The 22,360-nt window shown below is 47.3% G+C and overlaps 1 long non-coding RNA gene across 1 annotated transcript; it reads left to right on the top strand.

The window, feature by feature from the left end:
- The first annotated feature begins 267 nt into the window (after positions 1–267).
- Positions 268–13,636, top strand: LOC118886380. Its single transcript, XR_005017722.1, has 3 exons — positions 268–353; positions 1,573–1,575; positions 13,624–13,636. It is a non-coding gene; the product is annotated as an uncharacterized LOC118886380 (long non-coding RNA).
- The last annotated feature ends 8,724 nt before the right edge of the window (positions 13,637–22,360 follow it).

The following is a 22,360-nucleotide window of genomic DNA, read 5'->3' as shown; positions in this document are numbered from 1 at the left end:
GGATAGACGAGATGTGTACATCCACACAATGGAATCTTATTCAGCCATAAAAAGGAGTGAAGTACTGACCCAGGCTATGATACTGATGAGGCTTGAGGACATTATGCTGAGTGAAAAAAGCCAGACACAAAAACACAAATATTGTATGATTCCATTTATATAAAATGTCCCAGAATAGGAGAATCCATAGAAATAAGGAAGTAGATTCGTGGTTTCTGGGGGCTAGGAAGAGGGGAGAATGGGGAGTGATTGCTAATGGGTGTGAGGTTTCTTTGGGGGGTGATGACAGCATCCTGGAACTAGATAGAGGTGACAGCTGCACATCATTGTGAAGGTACTAAATGCCACTAACTGTTCCCTTTAAAATGGTTAATTTTATGTCATGTGATTTTTACCCCAATTAAAAAAAAAAAAAGCTTCCAAATTGTCAGAACTCCGGAAGAGAAGCAAAACAGGGGCTAGTAGAGTGAGGAGCCCCTTGGGCTGGCACCATGGTCCTCTGAGCTACCCAAATTTGGGTCGGTGAGAGGAGGGGGCCCCTCCTGCCTCTAAGCCGAGAGGAGGGCCGGGAGCTGGTGGGCCTGGCCTGGATGCACTCACCGGGCAGACACACTGACCACAGGACACACTTCCCGCCCTGCTGGGCTGGCTCTAACAGAGTTAGAGAAGCCACCTCCCAGGGGCTCCAGAGACCCTTGGCCCTGAAGTTCCATCACCAAAGGTCCACCTAAGAGGTGGCTAAGGGCAGGAAATGCCTGGGAGGGTCTAGGAGTGGGAGAAGGAACTGGAAGTGGATTCAGCTTGCACAAGTGACACTGTACGTCCACGTGTTAACAGGCCTTTGCGTGTGACCTCCCACTGGGTCCCAGCCTGGACGCTGCCCACGTGACCTCTTGCTGGGCACCCCTCCAACCTGGGTTCTGCCCACATGACCTCCCACTGGGGCCTCCCCACCTGTGTTCTGCCCACGTGACCTCCCTTATTCTCCCACCTGTGTTCTGCCCACGTGACCTCCCTTATTCTCCCACCTGTGTTCTGCCCACGTGACCTCCCTTATTCTCCCACCTGTGTTCTGCCCACGTGACCTCCCTTATTCTCCCACCTGTGTTCTGCCCACGTGACCTCCCTTATTCTCCCACCTGTGTTCTGCCCACGTGACCTCCCTTATTCTCCCACCTGTGTTCTGCCCATGTGACCTGCACTGTGCTCCATCCTGGACTCTGCCCACGTGACCTCCCACTCTGCTCCCACCTGGGTTCTGCCCCCGTGACCTCCCTTATTCTCCCACCTGTGTTCTGCCCACGTGACCTCCCTTATTCTCCCACCTGTGTTCTGCCCACGTGACCTCCCTTATTCTCCCACCTGTGTTCTGCCCATGTGACCTGCACTGTGCTCCATCCTGGACCCTGCCCACGTGACCTCCCACTCTGCTCCCACCTGGGTTCTGCCCCCGTGACCGCCAAGAGGCCCCCATCTGGATCCTGCCCACGTGACTGCCGGCAATGCTCCCACTTCCCCACGGGAGCCACGGGCTGCAGGCAGAGTTTTAAAACATGAACTAGAAACTCTCAGTGTGTCTCCCACATAGAAAGGGTCATATTTCCTGAAAGATTTTTTTGGGGGTTCATAGACATTTTTATGGAGTCTGGATTGCTTTTCAAAATCTATTTCCTACTATGAATCGAGGTTTAAGAAGTTTGAAAAACACTTTTCTAAGTTAACCCCTCCCCCGACTATAGCCTCTTTCATACTCTCCTTGCCTTCTACATGTCTCAGCCTGAGCACTCAGGATTTTCTCTTTTTTTCTTTTTTTAATTCAAGAAGACCCGAGACAGCAGAAGGGATGTGGAGGAAAGGTAAAGGATGGTTTGGGTGACGCCAGTGAGGGAGGGCAGACCCCCTCTCTGCTCTCATCCTTCTCTCCTCCATCCTGGAACACACGAAGGGGTTCTCAGATTCGGCTGTGGGGCAGGAGAAGGACACAGAAGGAAGTCAGGACGGGACAGGCTCCGCAGAGCGCTGGGCAGCTCTGTGCCTCCGGGGTAGTCAGACCACCGTGTCCTTGAAGGCTGCTCCGGAACCACTGCCCAGGCAGCTCCCCGATTTCCCAGCTGGAAGCACCGCTCCCTCCTGACCGCCCCACCCCCACACCCCCGCGTGCTGCACACCCTGAGGTGTCACGGTCACCTGGGACACCCCTCCCATCAGGAAGAGGCTGGTCTTGTCAACCTGTGAGTCATCCCTGCACTAACACTGTGTCCTTCACATACCAGGTGGTCAATAGATATCTCCAGGTGGGCTGCACAGTGCCAAGAGGACAGCCCCCTCGGTCCCAGGACCAGGTGAGCTGAGGCAGCAGCGGAAGGGGGACCGTTGCCCAGCTGCGGACACATGACAGTCCCAACGGCAGACGATCTTTCAGTTTTTCGCTCTGTCAGCACAGCTTTCCAAATAAAGGATGGTCGTGGTGTGGAACAGAGGGGACTGGGAGAGTGACCGGCCTGGTAACAAATCTTTGCAGGTGATTTGTGGACAATGTATGGCAAGGGCCATACACGTGCCAACAGTGAGGGACCCAGCCCTCGAGGCTGCGGAGTCCTCACCAAGCTGCAGGGCGTCCCCAGCCAGCCCAGCACGCACGCACGTGCACACGCACACACACACACACACATACACATACACACACACACACTCACACTCACACACACACATACACACACTCACACACACACTCACACACACATACACACACTCACACACATACACACACTCACACTCACACACACACATACACACACTCACACACACTCACACACATACACACACTCACACTCACACACACACACACACACTCACACACACACACACTCACACTCCGTTGGTTCTTCCCACAAGGCTGTCTAAGGAATAAGCACTTGATGGCATTGTTGTCAAATGGACAAATGTTATAACGGCAAACATCCTGACCGTGTGTAATGCCAGGCCTGCCCTGAGCATCTCATGTGCATTGCCCCACTTGACGCCCCCCCCAATGACCATCATCATCTCTGTTTTGCTGATGAGGAAAATGGAGCTGAGAAAGGTGAAGAAAGCTGTCCAAGGCCATCCAGGTGGTAAAAGGCAGAGCAAAGTCTCTACCTCAGTCGCTCTAACCCCAGAACCTTAGTTCAGAGCCCACCTTCGTGCCCACGACAGGATGCTGCCGCCCAGGAGGACAGACGGATGGGTGCGTGCGTGGTGAGTGGGTGAGCCTTCCTCTCCTTCCGTGGCCTTGCTCACGGCCACCTGGGCTTGCCTGTCATCACACCCCATAAATCTGTACTAGTAAACAGGCTCTAGCTTCAAGCAGAGACAAACTTCCATGAAAGGCAGTTTGTTGGTCCAAAATAATTGCCTCCTATCAGGATGTGTTAAAGCTGAGAAGTAACAAGGGCTCTGTTACCTTAAGATTTATGGTACATGACATGCTCTCCTCTCCACTATAACACATTTGCATAAAATGCTTATATTACTGCAGCTTCATCGGACCTGAAAATGGAATATGATTCCAATAACATTTCTCTGGAGATAGACAATGGGCTGAAACAAAAACCTGATGTGTTTCCTCAGCTCTGTGTCTTTATTAACAAACATGCCAGGACGCAGTGCTAAAATTGCACGATTGGAATGGCATGAAGACCCCCACCTCACACAGGGCGGCTCGCCAGCTTCCTACGATCCATCTTACTATTTCTTGAGTGTCAGAGCATTGCTTTAAATATGCAATCAAGCCCTTGGTTAAGATGCTGGCGTTGCTGCAATTCCACTGACTTGCCTCTCTGGCATCACTTTGCATTTTCAGTGAAGACATTGTGGTCTGAGATACTAAGTTTTCTTGATTCACATTCTTTGCTCTTGCCACCAAAGAGATGGTTCAGTGTTGGAAAGTGCTCTCGTGAGGGCTGTGAATCACAGGGCGCCGGGCTGGAGGCAGGGCCCTGGCCAGCAGGGCCTTCTACATTCCTTTTCGCCATAGAGGGGGGCACATAGCTGGAGGCGTGGGCAGGACTCAATGGGAGATGGCACTGCCACCTGGTGATGTGAACACTTTATCACCCATGGATGGCCCTTTAACATCTGGTGGCATGAAAATTAAGGCCAAGACCAAACGTGTAGGAAGATGGCCAGCCTCACTCATAATTAAAGAAATGCAAATTGAAACAATAAAATAAGATTTTCATCCATCCAATTGACTATACAGCACAGACTTTGATGGTAGCCAGCCTTGGTGAAGAAGTGGGGGGCGGGATGTGTTCCCTCACACGTGACTGGGTGCAGTGGAAATGGGAACAGTGACTTCAGAGCTTGCTGCTCAGAGTGGGGTCCAAAGGCCAGCATCACCTGGAGTTTGTCAAAATGCAGATTCCCAGGTACCACCCTGGACCTGCTGAATTGGAAACTGGGGGTGGGGCCCAGCAATCCGTGTTTTAAGCCCTTTAGGTGATGCTCATGTAGTCTAAAGAGAAGCACTGGCTTAGAGGACAGTTTGGCTCGGAATTCCACTACTTTTTTTTTAATATCACATTTTCTAAATGGTTACTGCTGGAGAATAGGAAGACAATTGATTTTTCATGATGAGGTACTATCTGGTCATATTGCTGAACCCTCCCATTAGGTCTAATAATTTGTGTGAATATTCAAGGTAGAAGATTCTCTTGTCTGCAAATAATGACAGATCTGTCTTGTGCTTTCTAGTTTGTGTACCTCTCCTTTCTATTTCTTATCTCCCATTCCATCTGCGAGGACCTCCAGAGCGATAATGAATTCTGTTCTGCTTTCAGGAATTATTCTACAGATAGACATATTTGGACAATGTATGTGAAGATGCCTGTGCAGGAACATTCATTACAGTAGCATCTGCGACAGCAAAACCCTGTAAAATGCCAAAATACCCATCAGTGTGGGGCTGGGTAAATCAACCAGGGCCCATCCAGGCGGTGGAATACTATGCAGCCAATAAAAAGGTTGGGGTAGATCCAAATATGCTGCTTTTAAGAGATATCAGACATACGTTGTTTGAAAAGAAAGGATGCAGAGCAGTGTATATTGTATAAAGATACACAAACATATGCGATTACGTGTACACAGAGTTTCTGGAAGGATACGCAAACAGGTCTCAATAGTTCCTTCTGGGGGGCTGGAGGCAAGAGGGAGAGGGACTCTTAGGCAAATATTTCTTTTCACTATTTTAATTTTTAGATTCTGCAAGTGTTACTTTTTTCAGTAATAAAATTAGTATTTCTAAAGAATTTTTTAAAAACAGATGAGCTAAGGCGGGTCCAGAGGTGAGTGCCTCCCTGTCTGGATCAGGATTTCACAGTCTGGGCTTCACACTAGAGCCCCGCACGCTGGCGTTTAAGGGGCAGGGGCTGGAGCAGAGCCCAGGGCCTCATCTGGCTGATGCCTCGTTGGCCCTGAATCCTGTTTCCAGGTGGGCCTTCGTCAACTCAGAGAAAGTAAACACTGGGATTCATTTAGCAAGATTCTCTCCCACAATTTAATTTGAGTAGTTTTACCGCAAACACAATTTCTGTTCTCCAGGACACCCTGGGCACTTTGCCCATCACACATCATAGATGTGCTGGGCCAGTTTACCTTCTACAGCCTGGCCTCGGGCCAAGTGGGTGCGAACCGCCCTACTGCTCTCAAGCTTAGGACTCTTGGACTTACAGGTTTCCTGACCTCTCTGAGGCAGTTTCCCCATCTGTAAAATGGGCAGAGTAATGCCAACATTGAGGGGATGGTGTGAGGGGTAAAGAAGAAAGTGTAAAGTGTGACTTAACAATGTATTCTTGGAGGGGCTTCCTGCCGTCCCATCCCTGGTGCTCGGGGTCTTTACTGAACTCTCTGCATGTTCGTCCAGGGCAGGTTGCGGGCAGGCATCCTTTGGTCTCCAGTGTGTATTCCAGGCTTGTGATCCAGGGAGGGCTTCCGACTCCCTTTTGCACACGAGGAACCTGGACTCAGAGATGAAAGGACTTGGCGCAGTCAGTCGTGGAGAATGGACCAAAGCGTGTGGGTTCTGATGCTGTGTCCTGGACTTTGCATGACTCCTCCTGGACTTTGATATCTTCTTCTGCCACCTGAATCCAACCGCCTCCCCGCTTTAAAACACCATCACAAAAAAGCCAGGTGCAAAAACTGAATGTACTCTCTGCCTAGCGTCTTCCCACTTTTATAAGGATGGAGGAAAAATGGGAAGAATGTAGACCAATATGTTAAATGGTAGGATTAGAAGTTGTTTTTATTTTCTTCCTTATCTTGATTTTCTAGAATTTGTACAATAATACGCACCTCCTATGTAAAGGTGGGAAAACTGCATATATATTTATGGTACCAATTTTTTAAAAATACATGTTATATATCGATACACAGGAAATGGAAAAACATAAACATAGCTACAAAATGATTCCAGTGTAATGTTAAATTTTGAAGAGTAAGATACAAATCTGCATGTTTAAATATGAAGACAAAAGACAAGGTGTTGGGAATGGAGTGATTTCTGAATGATGGTTATGGAAGAACGTTATGTTCTTCTGTACTTTCTGAAAAGTTATCATTAACTTTTAAAAAGACCAAATATCATCTTTTCAGAGAGGACTTTTCTCAATACTGTATGGGAAACATTCCCCTGCCTGCAGGGAAGGAAATCACTTCCATCCCCTCATCTTCTTTATTTTTATCAATCGCCTGTATCACTACCTGGGATTATACTATGCAGCCAGGTCTCTGTCTCCCCATCTGGAGTGTCAGCTCTCTGAGGACACGGACCTATGCCTAGAATGGTGTCCAGCACACGATAGGTGTTTAATTTGCTGGATGAATCAGTAGATGGATGGAAAGGTGGATGAACGGAGGAGAAAAGTGCTGACATTGCGGGAACTAGGTGGACAGCACCAGAAATGTGAGTTTCATCATCCTGATATGCATTGAGTCCCGACTACATGCCAGTCTCTCTGCTGGGGGCGGAGTATAGAAGATGTGCTTACTGTCCCCAAGGAACATGGCCCCTGAGGAATGCAGGGGGTGGGGCATGTGGGGAGGGAAGGGAACTCACATTTATTAAGTAATTTATTACATGTCAGGCTTCACAAACAGTATCTCATTTAATCTTCTCAACGACCCTACAAGACATGGTATAAAACCCATTTCTCTACTCGGCAGGTGATTGTTTAGAAGATAGGAGAGCTAAGGTGAATGGAGGGCTTGACGGGTCGGAAAACAGATCATGCGTGGGTGATCTAGGTGGGAGAGCGGGGCTCCCCAGCTGCTTGCTGCATGGATCTGTAAAGCTGCACACCTGCTTGCAGCACTGTTGAGCGCTGAAGATCCACATACAAAGACCCAGCACGGTCCCCACGAAGCACCCCAGAGGTCTTGGTTGTCACCTAGCCGTCAGTGGGGTGGGGGGCAGGCGGGGAAGAGAGAGACAGACTCAAGGGCAAAGGTTGGGGCAGGGGGTGAAGGAAAGCTTTGTCGGAGCAGGGATTTGGGATGAAGACCCCCAACTGGGGGAGTGGGGAGCCCCCAGCCCCTTAGGGAAGTCTGTCGGGGATGTAGGCAGGGCTGGAAGCCTGGGGATCTGGAATCTTTTGGCTGTTGTGATATTTGCCCTGAAGTGTGGGCTCCAGTCCTGTCACTCCAAGAAACAGAACTTGACCTTGACTTGGGGCCCCTCTCCGTGTTGGGGCCACTCCCTTCTTAGGGGGAAAAGACAGTGACGCTGGGCAGAAACAGAGCGGGAGGAGACAGCTCACATCCCAGGCTGAGGGAATCACGGCTGGAGAGGAAGGGCACCTATGCTTAAACCCTTGCTGGAATGTCTCACTCTGCCCATTTCCATTTCATATTTCAGCTCAAAAATGATGACAGAGGTTACAGAGCAGCCTCCCCCCTCCTCAGTAATTACCAAATTAACACATTCTAGCAGGCGAGCCCCCAGCAGCAGCCGTGATGAATGCGCGAGGGCAGCTATCTGCAGAGCCTGCCCCTGCGTGCTCACCTCCTTAACCAGCCCGACCCCCTGCGGGGTCTCTGGGGCCAGTCTCTGCCGCAAGCCCTCCCTCCCCCTCCGTTTAATAGGCTCTGGGGCCGGGCTTAATGTGCCAGGCGGTGCACGTCCCACCCTCGGGGGCCTGACCGCATGGGTCAAGGAGGTGGCTTCCTCACACAGGCAGGAAGCCGGGAAAACGAGCCCCAAATTAATTTATTCAGCCAATTCATTAGGCAGGCGTGCATTGTGTGCTGAGTACTCGTGCAGCCCAGGGCTCGGGGCTGAAGGGGAGGCAAGATAAACGTAGGATGGGGCTGCTGCCTTCGAGGAGCTTGCTGTCCAGGGGGGAATGAGGAAAAGGATTCAGTGGCCAGCGTGGAACGGACTCCAAGCTCCTGAGGAAGCCCAGGGAGGAGGATGGGTTGGTTCTCGTGGAAGGTGGCGGGGATGTGGATGGTGGGAGATGTACGCTGAAGCCGGCACCGGGGATGGGGGAATTGAGCTGAAAGCTAGAGGATGCCCTGCTTGAAACAGGGGGAGCGGGTGTTATCTCTGAAATAAGAGCAGTAAAAGCAGGAGTCTGGCCTGGGTACAGCATGGTCCTATTAGTGATGGAGTGTAAACTGATGATGGGAAGGGTGGGAAAGGCGTGGCTGGGCGGGAGCCAGCTCCAGGAGGATGCAGGACCTGCCAGGTGTTTTCAGCAAAGGGAGGGACACACCTGCGCTGCTTATCCCAGGTTAGAGACCAGGAAGGAAGCTGATGCTGAATCTGGTCAAGAAAGTGCCTGCGATGGTCTCAGGGCCGAGAGGAAGGCAGGGAGGAACTCAAGGGAGAATTCAAAGGAAGAATCACAAGCTGGGCGCCTCATTAGACATGAGGCTCAGAGAAAGGCAGGTGTTGGGGTTTGAGCCGACTCTCTAGGAGGGAATCCACCAGGGAGAAAGGATGTGGGCGAGGATGGCAGGGGCTTTGGGGCAAGAGCTGCTCCGTGGGCTCTGTGGGAGCCAGTGATCATGGGAAAAGCAACGTGCTCTGGATGCCGAGGGTGAGGAGGGGCAGGTATGGGCCCGGGTGGGGTCCAGAGACTCAGGATTCACCCACCCTCAGGCCACGACATCCTCAGGAGGAACCTTTCCTCTCTGACCCTCTTCAAAGCACACCTTGGCGGAGGAGGAGTCCAAATTCCAGAGGCTCGGATGCTCGTTTTCCTAATTGACTGAGCTTTAATAGCAGAGCCAAAATAACGGTCCATCAGCTCCATTCATTTGCTTAATACCCTCGGCCTCCACCTGTCCTTGACTTCGGGACCTGGAACCAGGAGGAGAGGGAGAAGGATCACAGGGCATCTTTAAAGGTGATGCTGGACCATGTGGTGGTTCTATTTTCAATATTTTGAGTAATCTCCACGTTGTTTTTCACAGCGGCTGCACCATTTTACATTCCCACCAATCGTGCACAAGGGTTCCAGTTTCTCCACATCCTCACCGACGTGCTTATTGTTTGCTTTTTTGATGATAGCCATCCTAACGGGTGTGAGGTGGTATCTCATTGCGGTTTTGATTTGCATTTCCCGGATGATTAGTGGTGCTGAGCACCTTTTCTCACCTGTAGGTCTTCTTTGGAGAAATAGCTCGACGAATGCATAAATTAATGTGGCATATGCATAAAATGGGATATCATTCAGCCTTAAAAATGAGTGAAATCCTGCCAAATAGGACAACATAGATGACTCTTGCAGAGTCATCATCATGAAGGACATGATGCTCTGTGAAATAATCCAGCCACAGAAGGACAAGTGCTGCGTGGTGCTACTTAGATGAAAGACCTAAAACAATCAGATTCATGGAAGCGGGAAGTAGGATGCTGGTTGTCAGGGGCCAGGGGGAGGTGAGAGGAGGCAGTTGCTCTTCAAGGGGTACAGGATTTCAGTTGCGCAAGATGAAAAAGTTCTAGAGGTCTGCTTACAACATTGTGATTGTAGTTAACAATACTGTTCTGTACACCTGAAAATTTGTCAATAGGGTAGATCTCTGTTAAATGTTCTCACCGTAATAAGATAAGATGGGGTAAGATAAGGTGGCACTAATGACACCTGGCTGCTGAGAGGCTGAGATAGGGATGCAAAGGCAATTTATCTGATATCACTAATATTGCAAATCTATCTGAAAGGAAATCTGTAACGCCCGCACAGAGCTAGCCCATTCAGAACACCGGCTTAGCAACACTCAAAGGAGTAAAACAGGAAGTTAGCAAGGTGTCTCTCCACATTTTCATCTTCAGGTGAGAAGGAAAAGCTAGGCCCTCTGCTTGAATCTCTTACTCCCATCTTGCATGGAAAGAAGCAGAGAGAACTGCCTTATAATAAGCACCTGCATTTATAGGATCTCATTTAATCCTCACGACATACAATAAAATTGGAACCATTGCTCCCATTTTGCAGATGAGAAAACCAAGTTTAGAGAGGTAAGTTACCTCTCTTGTCCAAGGCTACCTGTAGGTGTGGCGTCCTAGGAGGGTGTCTCTGCAGGGCAGCGGCTGTGGGCCACCCTATGGGGAATAGCGGGGCAGGGTTTGAGGATCCCAAAGAAATGAGGTCCCGCTTGAATTCAGCACCTAAGAGCTGTGTATCTTCATGCAGGTTACTGAATAATAGCACCTATTGCAAAGGTTTGTTAAGAGGATGTATGGAGATCATTTATAGCACATGCTGAGCCACCAATAAATCTTCGTGTCATAGTCATTGCCACCATCACCATCACCATCACCATCATCATCGTCACTGCCACTGTTATCCAACCCAGGAAAATACAGGCATCCACAGCCCCTCACCCTGCATCTCTTCACCCCCGGGTGTGAGTGTCATGTCTTCCTAAATTGGCTATTTCTTTTGAAGACGTCTTAACCAAAGCCCCACGCCTCCAGAGTCCTCACCATGACAAACGTCAGTAACAGTGATGACTCCCTGAGGCTGAATTTTAAAAGAGCATTAAAGATTAAAGAATGCACAGGTCAATTACTAGGACAAGTAAATGACTTTAGAAGTAATCACATATAATTTTGTCTTGTTTATTTGGCATTAGTTGTAAGTGTCCATAATCCTGGGTCCCAGAGGTCCTTCACTTTGGGTTTGCTTTGGGCAGATGAAGGGCCTCGGCCCCAAACGCAGAGGCTGGGGGTGGGGGAAGGGCCCTGGGGCACAGGGACTCTTGGCCTCTCTTGACTCAACCTGGTTGACTTGCTTCAGATCCACAGACAATTTCATCATCCACCCTCCCTAAACCGTTCCTAACAGACGCCTGTCTATGTCAAACTGTGGGAGACCCCGGGCTGCCCACCAGCCTCTACTCCCTGTGGGCTAACAGGGGGAGGCAGAAGGTGGCACAGGTGTCCTCTGGGGTCTGCAGCATTGCCCAGAGAGGAGGTCATGTGACCGAAGGGTATGTGAAGGGCAAGAGTAGGTCACTAGTGAGAGAGAGGGAGGGCTGGTGAGGGCACTGGGTGTGCGTGAACTGTGGTCAGGAGGAAGTAGAATTTCCAAAGTCACGTGAAGGAGAAAGGGGAGCCTTATGGCTAAGACATTCCCTTTGGTTGAAAGGGATAGAAACCTACTCAAACCAGCTCAATAAAATGGTCTACTATTGGAGGATGTGTTAGTTACAAACTGGGTGGCTTAAAACAACAGAAATGTATTGTCTCACAGTTTGGAGGTCAGAAGTCTGAGTTCAAGGTGTCAGCAGGGTTGGTTCCTTCTGGAGGCTCTGAGGGAGAATCTGTTCCAGAATCCTCTCTGGTGACTGCCAGCAATCCTTGGCATTCCTCGACTTATAGAGGCATCACTCCAGTCTCTGTCTCCATCTTCACATGGCTACTTTTCTGGGTCCTCCATGGTCTTCCCTCTGTGCATGTTGCTGTGTCCAAACTTCCCTCTGCTTGTAAAGACCAGCCATTGGATTAGGGCCACCCTAATCCAGTATGACCTCATCTGAACCTGATTACATCTGCAAAGACCCTTCTTCCAAATAAGATCATATTCCCAGGTTCTGGGTGGACATCACCATTCAACCCAGTACAGAAGAGTATAACAAAGATACAAACAATCTGGGATTGACACCAGAGCAGAGCTGCACTTCCCTGAAGCTAGAGTTGGAGACTGGAAAGTTGGGGGACCGTGGGTGGCAGCACTGTTGGGCCACTTCACACCCATTGTCCCCTTCTCCTTGCTAACGGAAACTGATTCTGTCCAGTATTGGGCATGCATGTGCTTCGGGAGGTGGGACCTCCCCAGCCCAAGAGGGAGCTCAGTTTAGTCAAAGTTAATCATGGGGATTCCACCCACCTTGCCAATGACTGTTTTAGGCATGATCCTGTGATACCACCCCAGCCAATTAGATTTAAAGGTAAGTATGATGGGGGTGGGGTGGCTTCTGAGAAATAACATTTCCATGATTGAAAAGAGATGTAGCAGTTTTGCCATGTCAGAATAATGGGTATCAGACTAACCCTGCTGCCATACATAACAACAAAGTTGGGTAAAATAAGTAAAGCAACAGTTTTACCTTGGATGGGCTTTGGACTGTAGACAGTGCAGGGCTGAGATTCATGACAGAATGGAAACATACAAGGTAAGCTCCACCTTCACCTGGGATTTCTTCCCAGGAGCATTTCCAAACTAAGGCATGTAGAGCCATAGTATCATTGGGTGGAAAAGGCAAAGAACAGAGTTCAGGATTGCTGAGGAATCTTGAATTTGCAGGGCAGGATACCAGAGGTGAGGGAGCTACACAGAGAAATATGTCCCCAAATTGGCATGGAGTTCACTTGAGTTTGGAACCAAATACTAAGCAGAATATGCACTGGGCAAGACTACGTGAGACCTGACACAGAACAACTATTAAGAGGTTGTGAGTTAAATGGAGATTCCAAAGGTTGTACAGTGCTGACAGACATTGAAGTTCTGACCACCCAAAGTGGAGACACACTACTGAATACTCAAAAATTTTGTTGAGACTCCAGAAAGGCTACACCCTAGGAATAAGGCTACACTAGCCTTAGAGTAAGAGCTACTTTACATCCTCTCTAATGATGCTTAAAACCAAGCCACAACAAGATTAAGCTGATCCACTACTAAATTAACTATCTGTCAGAACAAAATGCAACACTTTAAAGACAAAATAATACAGATGACCAATAATGTAATCTCAACAATATCTGGCATACAGTCGAAAATTACTAGCTATATGAAGTAGGAAAATGTGATGAAATTCTCAGGAGAAAAACTAAGTCAATAGAAACAGACCCAGAGGTAACAAAGATACTGGAATTGGCAAGCAAGATTTTTAAAAGAGAGAGAGAAAGAAAGAGAGAGAGAGAATCTCAACAGAAACTATATATATTTTTTTAATGGAGGTTCTAGAACTTAGAAATTTTTAAAAATTATGGGCTTAACAGCAAAAGAGACACTGCAGAAGAAAAGATCAGTAAACTTGAGGGCAGGTCAATAGAAACTGAAGTATGGGAGTGGGGGTGGGGGAAGTGGGCAAAATTAGTAGAATCTCAGAGATCTGTGGGACAATATCAAGTAACCTAAGATATGTATAATGGGAGTCCCAGAAGAAAGAGAGAAATAAAATGGGACAGAAAAAATATTTTAAGAAATAGGAACTCTAAATTTCAGATTTCATGAAAAAATATCAATCCACATATCCAACAATTTCAACAAACCTCCAACAGGATAAACACAAAGATATATCAGAATCAAATTCCTGAAAATCAAATATGAAGAGAAAATCTGAACAGTAGTGCAAAAAATGATGAATTTTATAAAGGGAAAAAGACAGCAAGAATCACCATTGACTTCTTATAAGAAAAACTAGAAGCCAGTTAACAAAAGAATAACATTTTTAAAGGCTGAAAGAAAAAGCTATTGACCTAGAATTTTATACCCAATGAAAATATTCTTCAAACATAAAGCAAAATATAAAAATAATAAAAATTAAGAAATAGTAAATAATAAGATAAAATCATTTCTTACGATTTTACCTTTTAACATAGCCTTAGGGTAATTTGGGACCAAATTAGCCCCCAAATAAATGCTGCTCACAAATTATCAAAGCTCACTCAAGAAGAGATAGGTAATCTGAATAACTCTATACCTATTTTTTAAATTAAATTTTTTAGTCAAAATCTTCCCACACACAAAAAAATAAATCCAGGCCCAGTTGGTTTCACTGGTAAATGCTGACAAATATTTAGGGAAGAAATAATACACACTCTGCATAAATTCTTCCCAAATCTTAAGAGGAGGGAATACTTTTCAACTCATTTTATGAGGACAGCTTTATCCTGATACAAAAACAAGACAAAGATATTATAATAAAAGAAATGTGTAAACCAATACTCCTCATGAACACAGATATAAAAATCCTTTAAAAATTTTTAGCAAAATTAATCCATCTTTATATAAAATAAATTATACATCCTGAACAAATAGAGTTTATCCCCGGAATGCAAGATTTGTTTAACTTCCTAAAATCAGCTAATGTGATTCACCATATTAACAGGCTTAAAAAAATATATATGGTCATCTCAATAGCTGCAGTTAAATCTGAAAATATCATAATCAGAACTCTTAGCAAATTAGTAATAGAAGGACACTTTCTCAAACAAACAAACAAAAAACAAAAACAACAGAAAAACTTCAACTAACATTATACCTAATGGCAAAGCTCTGATCAGATAACGTAAGGTAAAGATGTCCTTTCTCACTACTGCAATTCAACATTGTATTGGAGTTCCAGTCAGTGCAACAAGGCAAGAAAAAAAAAAAGGTATCGGATTAAAGAGGAATAAATAAAACTGTCTTTCATCAACAGAAGGCATGATTGTTCACATAGAACATCTTAAGGAATAATTTTTTTAAAACTACCACATCTAATAAATGAATTTATAAAGGTATTAGGATATAAAGTCAATATGCAAAAGTCAATCAAATATTTATATTAGCAAGAGACACTAGAAAATGAAAATTTCAAAACAATTTCACTTACAAGAGGACCAAAACTATAAAATACTTAGGGATAAATTTAACAAAAGACATATAAGAACTCTACACTGAAAACTATGAAAATTGCTGAGAGAAAATAAAGAAAACCTAAATAAATGAAGAGATATACCATAACCTTGAATTAAGAGAGTCAATATTTTAAGATGTCAATTCCATCTAAATGGCTCTATAGATAAAATCCCAATTAAAATTCCAGCAGGATCTTTTTTTGTAGGAATTGACAAACTGATTCTAAAATTTATATGGAAAGCCAAAGGACCTAGAATAACCCAATCTTAAAAAAAAAACAAATTTGGAGGACTTAACATTATCTGATTACAAGACTTTTCAAGCTTTACAAAGGAGAGTGCTTGTGTTCAGTTTGTAACTCCATAGAAGTCCCTGTGAGTTGGTCTTTGGAGACACAGCATTGCTTGTACTCCCTTTGGCTGCATGTGGCACTGGCCACTGGACCAGAACACAATTCAGGCAGAGAAGATGGAAAGCACAAAGAACAATGGACCCACCAGGGTGCTTACTGAAGTCATGACTGCTGTCTTGATCTTGATCTTTTCTGCATTGCCTAAAATCAAATACAGCAGTTCAATAAATGTCAACGGTACCAGTGAGTAAGGAAAGTTGTAGATTAGTCAATGCATGCGAAAAACAAAGAATGAGTTAATGAATGGATGGATGGATGGACCAGTGAATGACTGGATCAGCCAGTGAATGATCTAATGGCTGAACAAACATCCCTCCATGGAACCAGCAGGGATGTGGTGAGAGCAGGAAACAGCAACTTCTGCTTTTCTTTGATTCTTTTTATCTCCCAGATCACAGGTACCATTTACTTCCCTCTTGGGGGCTTTGTCCACTGTGGCTGCCAATAAAACAGGACACAATTAGAAAGCGAACATATAAAAGCAGGGCTTTCCAGTGGCTGAATGTATAAAACAATCACCTTTGCTCCGTACAGCTGTCCCCACACTGAGTTAAAACAGTACTTGGGTTGCCCGTGATTTTATTTCTGATCACACATAAGGATGTGTGTCACTGGCTGACATTTGCTGCTTGTCTTTTATTGCATTTCATCAGCCCATCTGCCAAGAACATGAAACAGGAGCCCAGAGCCAGCTTACCCTCGACCAGAGCCCCCAAGCATCCCAGGCTCTCTGGCTGGGCTGCACCCCAGTCCCTACTCTCAGTGCCCTTTGCTGTGTTGGCAGCCCCTCTCCTCCACCTCTCAGAAGCTGCCACTGGAGTTGTGGTTTGCACATCCGTATCCAACAAGCGAGAACATCTGAGGTGGACCAGGGCCCTTCATTTGCGTAGCTCTTCAGGACAAGGGGCTGAACACACATGGCAGAAGCTCCAGAAATGCTTATTGAAAGCAGGAGAAGAAAAAAATAGCTTAAACTTTATGCCTCAGAGCGTCCCTAGATGTCGTATCGAAACAGGAACAGAAACTTTCCCACTAAAGGCAATAAGCTTTACAAGTGGAATCTCTAGAATTTCTCCATCAGAGGGCAAGGAAGCACGCTCCTTACATTTCTGGGCATTTGTACTCACACCACGCTCAGACCAGGCTGGCCCTGCATACTTGGGAGTGAGGCTGCTGACTGCATATCTACTGAGATGCCCTTGATCCAGAGAGAGATCTTCATCCTACCGTGCTTGGCGGGTGTTCAGAAACCACAACTTCCATGGGTGCTCAGCAGCTGTGTCCAGTCCCTCCACATCTATCCATCCATCAGGAGGGAGGTGGGCTGGGTCCAGTTCTACGGCTTCCTGGTCCTATGACTCTGGGTGAGGGACTTAACTTCTCTGAACTCCAGTTTCTTCATTCGAAAATGGGGCTGATGAAACATACTTGAAGGGTAAAAATAAACGAAATACTGAATATAAAAATTCACTTTGCCGACATAGGCATAGGGTAATATAATCCAATAATTACATTGTTGATGGTGATTCATATTTTTGACAGCTACTTCTTCCCAAGTTTCCAGATGGGCTGGATATTCTTTCTGTCCCACCCGCCCCCAAAGCCACCCTGCTCTGTGTCCCTGGAGACTGGCCTCTAGGAACTGCATCAGTCAGTCTCCCTTGCCCTCTGTCTCCCGGTTGGCTTCAGCCAGTGGGAAGCACCAGCAGATGTAGAGGGCAGGAGGAGAAAGAGGTCAAGGTATTTATTCCCCCCACTCCCTCCCTGCTGGATCTCTTCTTGGCCATAGCTGATTCAGGATGCGGCTTCTGTCCGACCACCCTCCCTATAGCTACAGGTCTTGGTGAGTTCTGCATATTGCCCTCTCCCCTTTTAGCCCCAGGAGTGGTAACAATTTCCAATTGTTTTTTTTTCTGGAGAAAGAAAATTCTTTAATATAAAAAAGTTGCCATGATTAAAGAGTTTTTCAGAATTTCTTGGTTGTTAATAAGATTTGAAAGCTTATAGCTTCTATAGTTTAACTTTTGAAACAAGAGGTGTATTTGTGTGTAAAGAATGCGGAGATTCATGAAATTTTATGCAAAAATATGCACGCATATGCATATGTCGTGTTCTGGAGAAAGGCTTCGTAGCTTTTATTTTTAACATCTTTATTGGAGTATAGGATAAAAAATTTTAACCCAACTAGCAATATGTGTGCAATTATTTATAAATTAATACATGTACAACTGTAAGAGGTCCTGTTGGTTCTGAATGTCTTACATGCATTAGCTCACTTTCTTCATAGGAATCTAGAAGGTAGGCACTAGTCTTATCCTTTTTTTACAGATGTGAACATTAAGCGACAGAGAGATTCGGGAATTCCCTGGTGGTCCAGTGGTTAGGACTCAGTGCTTCCACTGCACAGGACATGGGTTCTATCCCTGGTTGGGGAACATAAGATCTCACAAGCCAAGCAGCAAAACCAAAAAAAAAAAAAAAAAAAGAAGAACATAAGGGGGACAGGGAGATTTAAATAGCTGGCTAGACCAACCTCAGCACCGTTGACGCTTGTGGCCAGATCATTCTCTTTTGTGGGGCTGTCCTGTGCATTGCAGGATGTTTGTCAGCACTCTTGGTCTTTACCCACTAGACGCCGGTGGCACCCCCTCCCCCTACCCCAGGTGTCACCATCAAAAATATCTCCAGACATTGCCCAATGCCTCCTGGGAGTAAAATCATCCTCTGTTGAGAACCACTGGCCTAGAGTAACTAGCAGGATACACATTATAAAATATACACACAGAATATGGAAAAATGTAAAGCATAATACTCAAAATTAAATGTAACTCATAGTTTTAACATTCCCTTCCGGCATCCCAGCGGATGCCCTGGTGTGGCCCCTAGAGCAGTGGTCCGCAAACTTTTTGGCACCAGGGACCGGTTTCGTGGAAGACAATTTTTTCACAGCCGGTGTGGCGGTGGGGCGCGGGGGGTGATGGCTCTGGCGGTAATGCGAGCGATGGGGAGTGGCAACACCTCCTGCTGTGCGGCCCAGTTCCTCACAGGCCGCTGACCGGTACCGGTCTGCGGCCTGGGGGGTGGGGACCCCTGCCCTAGAGTATGTACACCCTCTCTAAGACCGCTGTCTTGGAGACATGTTGGGATACAAGGCCATCCTCTGGCCTCAGGAGCATAAAATCCAGGGTGACAAAACACATACACAGGAAAGGCTCTCAATATAAGACAGCATATTAGAAAAACATGGTCGCAATTGATTGATCGGATTGGTATTTCATAAACGGTGGCAAGTGGCTTCTCTGCTGGATGGGCCATCTAGAATTTCGGGACAAGGGCATGTCACCCAGACCCAGGACGCAAAGGACCAGAAGGAAAGAAAGGGCGAGACCCTGGAACACTTTCATGAATCTCTTACCTCTTCCTCTGTCTCTCCGTCTTCGGCTGCTGGGAGTTTGTTCATTTATTTATTCACTCAACAAATATTTGCCCAGTGCCTACTCTATGCCAGGAGTCGTTCCTGGAGTGGGAACATCAGTGAGAAGACCAGACCTTGCTGCCCTCAGGGGCTGACATTCCAGCATCCTTTTGAGTTCAACCCCATCTGCCAGCTCCCTGCCTCTGAGCTGCCACCCACGTCTTACCCCCAGAACCTCGTTGCTATGATTCCCTCCAAGTTGGAATTCAAGACCAATATGGAACTGCCAGAGCTGCCTGGGCTGGGTTTCCGTCCCTCAGGCCAAGAGTCAGGACAGGCCCGGGCAGCCGCTCCCTGTTTCCCACTCCTCCCGTGGGGAGCAGAGTGGATCCAGAAAATCCTCACTCAGGCCGCCCTTTTGTGGTGTGTTTCTGGCGTCAGGAGCCACACGGATCAAGAAACAGCCAGCTCTTCCCTCTAACATTGTTTTATGGTGTTCTTCTAACACGGCTATAAAAATAAAGTTTTTAAAGGCACATTCGGTGGAACTTTGGCCGGGCAGCAAGCTGCAGTCCCTCCTGGTGCTGATGCCAGGGCCACGTTCCTCCAGGGCCAGCCCATCCGTCCCCGGCCCTTGACGCTTCCGCACAAGCCCAGCTCTTCCAAGTGACTCTGAGAAGTTGACAGAGGCAGTTTCTGTGTTTCTTGTATGTGTGCGTTTGTAAGAGCCCGACTGCCCGCTGCTGTGGGCTTCTGTCTAATAAAGAGCTGTAACGTACTGACCGTCCTCCACCATGGCCTCGCTTCACTTTCCTGGGCCATTTACTCCTTTATAGAATTTAATCTGCCACTGAAATTCACTGCATTATTAAGGGGAGCCCGGGCCCAGTACTGCGATAATTAAACCATTCACTCAGCAAACGCCCACGTGTACCCAGGCGTGGACCCTCTCCGTGGGTCCTGGGCTCTATGTACCCACCCCACACACCCAGCCCCAGCCCCCAAGGCAGGGGTTGTGCTCCTGACTTAAAATCCTCAGTGACTTATCACCCCCTTTAGAATAAAACCCAAATTCCTCCCCAGGGCCTGAGGGTCCTCCCGGCCCGACGCTGGCACCCACCTCTCAGGCCTCGTGCCTTAGAGATGAACCTGCCCTGAACACCCAACCTAAAGGACCCTGCCCAGCGGCTACCTCCTTTTATCTAATTTACTTTTTCTCCTGCACTTACTGCTGTTTAAAATCGTCTTGTTTATTTATTTGTTAGTTTCTTGTCTGCTTTCTCCTGCTGGAATTTCAACACCATGAGAACAGGGAACCACCTGTCCTGGTCCTTGCTGAATGTCCGTGTGAGAACAGCACCTGGTGTGTAACGGGGGCTCAGGAAACATGTCTTGAATGAAGGAAGGAAGGAAGGAATGACCTTCTTGGCTGGTAAGTACTCAGGTCCAGGGAGTCAGCAGGAGTTGACTGCTTCTGAGTGATCGGAGCACACTTCCCCTCTCCACTTTGCTGTTGTAGGCACAGTTTGAGGTTTGGGGAGGTGGGGAGGGAGAAGGAAGCCAGCCCAGATTCCTTGGAGCGGGGTGTGGAATTGAAAACTCTCCCCCCAGGTTAGTGAAGTTTGGAGCATGCTTGTGACTCACTTGGACTAACAGCTTGAGGCAGAAGTGACACTGCAGGACTTTTGAGGTTGGGTCAGAAAAGACCCCCAGCTTCCTCCTTGGTCACTGGACACTCACCTTTGCAGCCCTGAGCAGCCACGAAGACAAGACATACCCTGAGGCTGCCATGGTGTGAGGAAGCACAGGCAACGTGAGGAGGCCACAGCAGGGAAGTCCCATGCAACGGCCAGCATCAACCGCCAGACGCCAGATGTGTGCGTCAGGGACACACCCCCAGGTTGATCCCAGCCCCCAGCAAACCTTCCCAGCCGATTCCCAGGTGTTGTGGAGCAGAGAAAAGCTATTCCTGCTGGGTCCTGTCTGAATCCTGACCCAAAGAATTTGAGAGCATAATGCAGTTATTGTTTTATGCCACTGCATTTTGGGGTAGTTTCTAACACAGCAACAGGAACTGGAAATTCCCCAACACCCTCTGATATGGGTTGAATTAGGTCCCCTCAAAGTCATATGTTGAAGTCCTACCCCCAGAACCTCAGACTATGACCTTATTTGGAAAGAGGGTTTTTACAGAGGTAATCAAGTTGAAATGAGGTCATTCAAGTGGGCCCTAATCTGATGAGTGTCCTTACAAAAAGAGGATAATTGGACATGGAAACGCCACACAGGGAGAAAAGGTCCTGTGAAGATCAAGGCTGAGACTGGGTGATGGATCTACAGGTTAAAGATGCCCTGCATGGTCAGCAAACCACCAGAAGCTGGAGAGGGGCCTGGCACAGATTCTCCCTTAGGGCTCCACAAGGAACCAACCCTGATCTCAGATTTCGGGCCTCCAGAATTGGAAGAGAGAACATTTCTATTGTTTAAGCCACTCAGTTTGTGGTACTTATTATGACAGCCCTAGGGAAGTGATACAGCCTCCAACACGCTAATGCCCAGTGACAAATGACGAATACAAACAGCATTAAGCTGATGACATCCTGAGGCCAGTGTGCGCAAGAGGAGCCACAAAACACATGTTTATTCTGCCCCACCAGCACGTGAATGTCGAAAACACAGACATGAGGCCGCTGTAGCCCTCCCCGCCCCGCAGTGAGCGTCCCTCGACCCAGCTCCCTCCACCAGGCATGGCAATGCCTGATTAAGACCCAAGATCATTGCCAGCCAAGGTTCTTTTCCCTGATTGATTCACTCTTCCCTCAATTACTACCCAGGCTCATCTGGGACCACTTCTACATTCAGAAGTTGGGTTTTGATTCTCCGCTCGATACGGCCCTTCTTCCTGTTCCATCGTTCCTTATACATTCAAAGTGCTATGCCTCCTGGTGGAGTGGTCTCCAGCAATGGTCTCTTGCATGATTATCACCATCTTACATCTTTCTTAGATTGCCCTTTAAAAATCTTTTGAAGGGCTTCCCTGGTGGCGCAATGGTTAAGAATCCGCCTGCCAATGCAGGGGACACGGGTTCGTGCCCCGGTCCAGGAAGATCTCACATGCCGCGGAGTGGCTAGACCCGTGAGCCACAACTACTGAGCCTGCGCATCTGGAGCCTGTGCTCCACAATGGGAGAGGCCACGACAGTGAGAGGCCCGCGCACCGCGATAAAGAGTGGCCCCCGCTCGCCGCAAGTGGAGAAAGCCCTCGCATAAAAACGAAGACCCAACACAGCCAAAAATAAATAAATAAATAAATAAATTTAAAAAAATAAAAACAAAACAAAACAGTGGGCTTCAAATTTAAAAAAACAAAATCTTTTGAAGTTTTCATTTTTATTCTATTTTATTGGTCTTCCTGGGCAATTTCCT

Source organism: Balaenoptera musculus, chromosome 20, assembly GCF_009873245.2.
Source record: "Balaenoptera musculus isolate JJ_BM4_2016_0621 chromosome 20, mBalMus1.pri.v3, whole genome shotgun sequence".
In the NCBI taxonomy this organism is placed as follows: domain Eukaryota; kingdom Metazoa; phylum Chordata; class Mammalia; order Artiodactyla; family Balaenopteridae; genus Balaenoptera; species Balaenoptera musculus.
Note: the sequence above shows the minus strand (reverse complement) of the source record. Positions and strands in the feature narration are given on the sequence as shown.